Source organism: Aplysia californica, unplaced genomic scaffold, assembly GCF_000002075.1.
Source record: "Aplysia californica isolate F4 #8 unplaced genomic scaffold, AplCal3.0 scaffold00504, whole genome shotgun sequence".
NCBI lineage: Eukaryota > Metazoa > Mollusca > Gastropoda > Aplysiida > Aplysiidae > Aplysia > Aplysia californica.
In genome coordinates this window covers 381104-390443 of record NW_004797774.1, presented here as the reverse complement: position 1 = coordinate 390443, position 9340 = coordinate 381104, and the positions used below count along the sequence as shown (strand labels likewise).

At 38.5% G+C, this 9340-nt stretch overlaps 1 protein-coding gene across 1 annotated transcript in view; it reads right to left on the bottom strand.

Annotated features, from left to right (window-relative positions):
* Positions 1-1923: 1923 nt before the first annotated feature.
* Positions 1924-9340, bottom strand: part of LOC101859590 — a 90286-nt gene continuing 82869 nt past the window's right edge. Inside the window, exon 5 of the mRNA XM_035971783.1 lies at positions 1924-2291. The gene's annotated coding sequence lies outside the window, so the exon portion shown is untranslated. The remainder of the gene's footprint in view (positions 2292-9340) is intronic.

Sequence of the window (9340 nt, the reverse complement as noted above, 5' to 3'; positions counted from 1 at the left end):
GTTGTTTTTTCTTCAGGGGTAAAGTAAGAATAGAACACTTGCTTGCGTAAGAATAGAGAGGATGTTTGGAGGATCGTGCCCAGCGGGCATGTGGGGAGACAGTTTGTTACAACGGGTTCTGGATGTCAAAAGTAGTTTGTTGGAGCAAGCAAGGTTGGTAGACAGAACAAGAAGCCGTTAAATACTAATTAGAATGAAGAAAAAGTTGTCAAGCGGTGATTAAAATTTGAAGTAGTAAGACATGTAACAGGATTAAAGAATATGTTGTTTTTAAAACTTTTTAGTACTATTTTTTATGTAGGTGTCTTTACGCCCCTGTTGACACGGTTTTTAGTTCAGATCATTTAAGACGAGGAATTCGATCATGACTTGCAAGGCCGACAGGGGCTGAGCAGGATCAAAGAGTCTACATAACAAGAGGGGCCACTTCTCTCTTTGAGCCAATTATAAAAGTGTCCTCAAAATTCGGTGGCGCCCTCTTCGCAAATGTGCACCGTTTGCGAACAGAGTTACCCTACTTGAGTTTAAAAAAATCAAAGTGAAACTAGCAAGCTTTTGAATAAATTTAGGAAGAACGCTTTTAAAAAATGGTTACGCTGACAAAAAACCTCTTCCGGAGGAAAGGGTTATTGTTTTCTTCGTTTAATTTGACTTTAGAATGAAAGGCGAGAGGTCATTAAAATTTCTTTAAAACCTAAAACTCAACACTGAACGAACCCGAACAGCTGGTGAACAGCAGTCGATCTGCGCACGCAAGGAGGTGTTATTCCCATTCTTCTGAAAAAAACCGAAAGAGAGCTTCAAAACAGACTGCAGCGCCATCTGAGGCAAAGCGAGAACTTCCGGCGGACACTTTTTTGGCTGAGTGGCCCATCTTGTTATGTACTTTCTTTGGCAGGATGCAATATTCTAGCAGAAAGACTGAGACAATCGATAAAAACATAGTGTTTTCTCCACCTACGAGAATGAATCCGGGTCTCCTGAGAGCCACTGCGAAGCGCCTAGCCGCTACACCACAGACGCCGGTTAGGGCGGGGATATTAGAGAGGCCTTGGCAGAGGGGAAAGGAAGTTAAATGTAGGATGGCAATGGGTGTTATTGATGAATGTTCTTAATGGAGTTAGGGAATGAGAAATAGGGTAAGGGAGATGAGGGAGAAAGGGAGAGATAGGGAAAACGAGAGGGAGAGAGAGACGCAGAGAGAGAGACTCAGAGTGAGAGAGAGAGAGAGAGAGAGAAAGAGAGAGAGAGAGAGAGAAGGAGAGAGAGAGAGAGAGAGGGGGGGGGAGCAGAGAGAGAGAGAGAGAGAGAGAGAGCGAGAGAGAGACGGAGAGGGGGGGGGGGGAGACAAAGATGCAAATGGAGACAGACAGACAGATCTCAGGAGAAAAAGTGAAGAAAAAAGAAAATCAAGAAAGCAACGCGTGATTGTGAGCAATCTGTTGGCGTGATGTGTAGGCAAATGACAGTGACCTATACTGTCACTCTCGGCAGCAGCATGTATTCCTCTTTCGAGTGTAGAGACCTTTTAAAGAAATCTATGTGTATAGATGTATGTGTGCGTTTGTTTGTATGCGTGTGCTATTGTTTTTTGTGTGTATACTTGTGTTTCGACGCCACTTTGTCTGGGCGTTACTTTCGACCTGATGATAATATTATAATAGTTAAAAGGCCGCAGACAGACTGACTGACTGACAGACAGACGAACAGACAGACAGACAGACAGACAGACAGACAGACAAACAGACCGACAGACAAACAGACAGACAAACAGACAGACAGACAGACAGACAGACAGACATTTACACATATAGACAGACAGACAAACAAAACAGTTCATTTCACAGGCACACAAACTATCCATCAAGTTTTTAAAAAGTGACTGACAATCTTCACTTTCTTCAAAAACAACAAACTTGTTCCTTTCTGTTTTGAATATACATTTTTAATAAGTATGGTATTATAATCTTCCCACATTACTCCCCACATGCCCAGCATAAAAATAGTTGTAGTTGGTTTAGAGTTAGACCGAAAAACAAAGAAAGAAAATGACTCAACACTAATTTTTGTCTGTTTTTACTTTTAATGAGCAAATACATTCACTACATCTCAGCCAATCCATAAACTAATCCCACTACCACCCCCTGCCCACCCTCCCCACCCCCACCCCCACCCCATCCTTCTTGGTACTAAAAGCATCATCATCTACAGAACAACGTGTCGTCCTTGTTTCTGGAGACAGCGCCAATGACTCAGCTTGCCTGAAGTCAAGAGCAAGGTCAGGGACACTTCTGAAATACACAAAGAGGAAACAAAAGAAACAATTAATAAATATTACGAAAAAAAGACGGTATAATGTATCTTAAGCAAACAATTCATTTAATTTTAAGATATCATGAAAATTTAAATAGTATTATGTGAAAAAATAAAACATTTCATAAATATCACGAAAAGAACACTGTATAATGATATAATGTAACTTAAACAAGTTTGTTAAACAAACAAAAAATAAATATCACGAAAAGAAAACGTCGTAATGTAATAAATGATGTCATGGTCTCAAAGCACAGTTATTGGCTGTCTATTTTTTTTTTTACAATAAAAAAGGGATTTTCCATTTCTTGTTGTGTTGAAAAGGCTCTGAACCTGATTCGTCGAATCCCCAAACTAACGTAGGTAAGGGTCGTAACATATTGCGGTCCGAGTTTTTGTAGTTGTTTTTGATATTGTCGTTGCAATTGTTGCTGTTGTTACTGTTGTTGTTGTTGTTGTTGTTGTTGTTGTTGTTGTTGTTGTTGTTGTTGTTGCTTTATTAAAGGGGGGGGGGGGATTGGAGGGGTAATTTTCTATTAAAGAAAATTTTTCTCAATGCTTTCCTGGCCAATTTTGTGACTGGGACGAAAGTGAAAACGTTTCAATACTTAAATGTTTAACATACAAAACAAAAACCTGCTTTTCTGAGGTTAAGAGACGTTTCACCAGCCTTTTCACCAAACCAATTTTTGTTAAAATAAAATATTTCTTCTAAAATTGTACGAACCCATTGCCATAATTTAGAATCAGAACGTAGACTGATGTTGTTGTTGTTGTTGATGATGATGATGATGATGATGATGATGATGATGATGATGATGATGATGATGACTTTTATCACGTTCTCTTTTGTGGAAAAGTTCTGCGTTTTCCTCAAGCTTTGATTGAAATTTTAAAAAAACCATAGGTTCGTTGATTTTCTCCATATATAGACAAACTGACGTTTTCATGACTGAATTGTATTTGTTTTAAGTTCAATTGAAACTGCTGCAAAGTTGATCAAGTAATTCCCTTTTACATAGCTACTCTTATTTTTAGACACCCGGTATTTCTTCATTAAAGACCTAACCCATTGACTGTGTCAAACGCCTCGTGGAATACATTAATTAAATCTGTATTGTGATTGTAACAACAGTTTCTTTCTCCTCCATCTTTTCCCATTCCCAGGACTAAATAATATTTTTGTTCAATACAGTACATTAGGTACTTCCTCCCACTGTATCGTTCACTCTGAATCTGTCGCTGAATGTCACTCTCCTTTTACAATTAGCACCCCAAAGTCTTATTCCAAATTCAGAGACGGGTGTGATCTCTTCGGAGGATTTTGTTTTTTCATGCACCTAGGAGAAAACTCGAGCTCCATGCATATGGTTCAAGCTATTTAGGAAGCCTACAGTTATAGTAATCACAATCAGGATGTATACCACGTAGAAGGAACATAACGGGTGTCTCCGAGCTCCCGTTAGTTAACGGCAAAAAGGGCCAATTTTTCATGATTAAAGTAAAGAAGAAAAGCCTTTGGCCAAACTCCCAATCTCTCTGGATTCTCGGTTAATTGCACAAGCACTGAAAATAACAATGCAGCACAGGCAGACCTAATAGACAAAATGCAGCAGACCAGGAAACTAGGTGTAAATGTCTTATAAAACATGACAACGTGACCTCGGGCAGAATAACTCTCTACCTTAATATCTGGTTCTTTTCTAAACCTACGTCTTTGACGCAGATGCTAGGCACTTCGCTGTTGCTTGCAACAACAACAAAATGGGTTCGATTCCCATATTAGGACTAGTTTGATCGAGTATCTCTCTCTTTCTGCTGAGACTTTGTACCAATCTCAGCACGCGTTGACCTTGACAGTCTAGGACAGGTGAAAGTCTGTCTTCTATAGTATAAATTGTGTAAATGAGAGCGTTAAGAAAAAAAACACCCACAAGGTACAAGGTTCTTTTCGAATGTCGTGTTTCTGTGAGGTCAAACTCAACTGCCACACAGGGATATGAAATTACTTTCAGTGGTATAAACTCTAACTGAGATTGTTGCAGTTGACGATTTCTTGTTCAAGCTGAAAAATGTAAATGGGTTCTGCATTTAGCAGTTAAACGGTAAATGAAATAACTAACTCACTGACTGTGTCAAACGCCGCGCGGAACGTATTAATCAAAACAGTATTTTGTACTCGAACAAGTTTTTTTCCTGCTCATTATTTTCCTGGACTAAATAATATTTTACCCTATACCGTACATTAGGTGCTTCCCTCTCACTATATATATTTCACTCTGAATTTGTCTCTAAATTTCACTCTCCCGTTCTTACTCTGCTTCTCCCAGTTTTGCTTTCCTCTCTGTGCCTCGCTTTCTTCTCCCCCACCCACCCCCCGTCTCTCTCTCTTTCTCTCTTTCTCTTTCTCTCTCTCTCTCTCTCTCTCTCTCTCTCTCTCTCTTTCTTTCTCTTTTATTGTTCTATCAAAGATGTTGATTCTGTAAGTTTCTTTCTGTGGGTGTTGTTACAGTCGGGACAATTGTTTACGGATCAATATTATCTGGTAAATACAACTATCAGTAAGGTAAAATAAACAAAAAAACAAAAAAAAACAAAGCAAAAACAAAACAAACAAAAAATAAACAAACAAAACAATGAAGAAAATACTTGTTCTACACTAGCAATTGCAACAACTGATATACATAGGAAGTTCCACATAGTTCTCTGATATGCTATTCTTTGATGGAACTTTATTTTTGTCCCTCGAGTATTCTAGATCCTCTGGAATTGGAAGGTCATGTCCAATGGGTTAATTATTGTGCTTTAAACTTCAGTTTAACGATCTAAATAATCTCAAAATTCCATACTTGGCGTATTTAGTTTCTAATTGAAATTAGATACGCAGCTCAATATTGATTTTTTTTTTAAACCTAAGAGTTTATAACGGTCATGCGGATGTGTCAGCATTTTATTCTTACTAAAAGGGTGAAAATATTTCTTACAAATGGTATTATGTTCTCAACATAGCCCTTTTACTATTATTTCGTAACCGAAATCACTCGTGACAAGTTCATCGACTTTCCATGCCAACTTGTGGTTGTCATTAATACCATGTAAGTAGTAGGCCTACGTCTGCTTTTGGGTTTTGCTGTTGCTTTTTTTATAAATAGGCCCTCGCATCATACACGTTATCGATGTACAGAAAAGTGGGAAGACATGGAATAACATCAAGAGGCTAGCCCAGGATAGAGAAAAGTGGAGGGTGTTTGTCCGTGGCCTATACCCTGATGCAGGGTGAGAAAGGCAATGATGATGATGATGATCATCCACGTTGTTGACGTGGAAACATTAAATTAGCTTACTGCCAGTGTCTTTATTCCACAAGATTTCCAGATAAGCACGTCATCTATTATTTTCCCTTTTCAGAATACAATGTAATGTACAGACTATGATGTATATTTCTTTTCAAGAAGCCCTTTTCAGAATAAAATATGCAATTTGCTGATAACGATATATAATTATTTTTTTTACAAGAAACTCTGAAAACAAGACTTGCATGCGAAGTAATCTATAATTAGTGATGTTCACTGCGGCATGAAGTCTGATGACTGAGAGTTGGACTATTTATTCCGACAAACAGTGTAGTGACGGGGTGCAGCGTCTACGTAATCAATTAATCACTGCTTTCCTTCCACAATTTGGGAACACCGTTGCTGTCAAAATCACGCAGAGACGCAGGCCTTATCAATCCAAATAGACGTTTATAAAATCATGTACGAATGAGCCTGCTCTATGACAGCACGTATAATCACTAAAATTAATCTCATATCATTATAAGAAACAAAACAAAAACAAAACAAATCAGTGTCTCTTTTTTGTTATTCTGGACGTATTTTAAAACTCAATAGAAACTACTAATTTATCACATTCTATTCATAACCTACCAATAATCGAGACCAATTCAGTATACTGGGGGAAATATTAAAAATGAGTTTAAAAAACTAACCCCTTGCCCTCCTCCCCCTTCGAATTTGGGTCACTATCATAAGCAGGTACAGACGCTGATTATCATCAAGCTAACAATCAGACTGGCCTAGTCTATCTAAAAAGGGTATGGAAAGTCCAACATAAAATAAGCTCTTGTCGGCTGCTAGTGCTTGTTTTTTTTCCCTCCACTTTTCACCCCGCTATAATATCAGGTCATGGCATGATAATGACATCAACTCTAGGCCAGTCAAAAGCAAGGTCAAGATTGCTAAATTCTAAACTTAATTGATAATAATATTATCATTTCTGCTATTTGACCTTTTGACTGTTTGTCTTTTCGCATTGCCAGTTTAAATTTACTCATGCAAGTTAAAATAGGGAGTTGAATTGGTAGTAGCGTGCCAAAACAGGTAAATTTTGCCTTTTAAAGAAGAAAAACCTGGTTGGCCCTGACTGAATTAAAACGAAATCGATTTACAGTGTGCACAGGTATTAATCTAGGCTCTTCACCGTTAGACGCAAGATACGGAAATAGGACAGTTTTTTTTTTTTATCGAGTACCTACATAATATTATGTCTGATGGTATTTTTTCCCCGCTCAGCCGCGCATGGCAGGATCGAAGCAGCCCTGCTCCTAATGGTCTATAGTGTGCTAATGGAGGCATTAAACAATAACTTAGTATTACAATAACAACCCTCCCACACACTCCCTCGGTTATTTTAGTAATCTCTAAGAAGGCGGGACTCTAACTTCCCTCAACGTATAATCATCTTCCTCTATTCCAAACACAGTCTTTTTCCACGGGACAATGCCAAAAGCTACTTTTTAAATCCAAAGTAAACTCAATGTTTAGAAGAATATTTTAGAAATAACGCGTAGTCTAGTAACTGAGAATTTTTAGCTGTAAATTTACTTATCTTTTTCCATTTCATGTATTACTTTTGTTATCATTCATGTATTTATTTTCATATTTATTTATCTATTTATTCAATAGCTATTTTTTGGAGAAAAAAATTTAAAAAAGGGGGGGGGGGGGTTCCAGCATCATAATGGACACACACCATGCCATTCAACATTACAAAACATTTTCACGTGGCACCAAAAGAGGGGAAATCTTTGACAAATTGCCAGGAAAACTCCAAGAGTGTTCTTGATTAGTAGCCCAAACTCTTAAACCACCCCCAAGTACTCCATCTCACTCCTCGCGACACACAGTACTATCGCCGCTCTCGGCGTCTGCACAATGGCCGTTACAAGAGACGGATAGTACTCCTGCAGCACTCAGTAATCAGGCTTATCCGCCTTCTGCCTTTATCCCCCCCCCACCCCCTCCCCACTTTACCTCATTCAAAATCTTTCCGCATCTCGTGCCCACAAAACCCCAACAAAAACAACAATAAAAACAAATAATAATTAACACCCCCCCCCCTAAAAGCAAACTAACTCAAATTCAAGCTTTCTCAAGATCAAACTAAGTGAACTTTGTAATAAAGGAGTCCTTTAGCCTATGTAATAATGCAATATCATAACAGCCGGGTTATATATGATATATTATGAGCACACACATTATGAATATCACCCATCCTTTTAAAAAATTACTATTAAAACCTCATCAACCGGCGACCCCTACTTCTGCGGCCAACTACCCCTGAGAAATTAAAAAAAAGAGAACCATAAATGGTTTCTCCTCCTCTTCTCCCTCACGATTTCTCTCAGCCAGAATTAACACTGCACAGAGAATGTGGCTATTTCTTCATGAATATTAATGATCTTGTACCAGGTCGCCGTTTCCCTATGTGCTCGGACTTAGAAACGGCGGAGCTATCAATACAATCAAATTAATAAGTTAGGTCCGGAAAATAGATGAAGGAAATGTGCTTAATAAAGACTGGACCGACTGGCTGACACGGCGCTAGAGTGGCTGGTCACACCCACTTTGCTGTCTACTCCGATAACGTCAATAATGTATTCTTGGAACAACCGCTTCTCAATTAATCTCCAGTCTGATATTGGTTATGTTTAATGTTCCTTTCGAACTTCTTTTGGTTATTGTAGACTGGAGGGCACTTGCGCGGTCACATTAGTCAGAGACAGTACTTTGAGTCGTGACAAAGGATCACGAGAGAAGTCCAAGAGTATATCTCAGAGACTCCTGGTCAAGTCCGAACCCCATGCCCTCATGTTAAAAGGCTCGTTAGACACGGCAGAAACGATAAGTATTAATCATGTTAGACTAATTGAGGTCCGAATCCAAGAATCCCAGGTTACCGCTCTCGTAGACCAGCTTAGAAATAACTCACGTCGCAGTTTGTTATGTCGGAACCCTAAATCCCTCGGTTAAAAAGCTGATATTTCAATCACTGTGTTAAGTTTGCCATTGGAATAGATCTATCTTGGTCTGAGCTTCCAACCACAACAGCCTCTCCCTCCAACCCCTAAAAAAAACCCCGTTGACCTCATTTCTCTTTATTCAGAAAAAGACTATTTTAGACATTCCTATTCATGTGCATTATCTAGATCTAGATACACATTAAAGTAGTTCAACCTTTAAAGCATCTAAACTATGGGTATATCTGATCCTTTATATTATTATATTGGATTTTTCACAACTGCGTTTACGAAGAGTCGAGCTTTGGGCTTCATTTCGTTTCTTACCTGAGCTTAGCGAGACAGACTAATTTTACATGCAAAATCTCATACTAACACTCGCACTCATCAACATCTACTTCAGGAGTTTCAAAATCCCCGTACCATGGGTCAGATGAGCCCCCTAGGGAAATATTTAGTGGCCCCAAATTGACAATAAAGTAAAGCATTACGCTACCTCAGAATTGCAAAGTTCTAACTGACAAGTTTAGCCGTTTTAGGTTACTAAGACCATGAGGTCAGAAACCAAATGCTCTATTTGTTCTATTTATAAAAAATGATAAGAATATTGGGAGTCGTTGTCAAGATATTTAAATAATTGCATTCGAAAAAAGTTAGACATATTGGGAAACTAAAAGATTTGGACGTCAAATTTCTCAAAACTAGGAACTAAGTAGACCTGCACGTTTT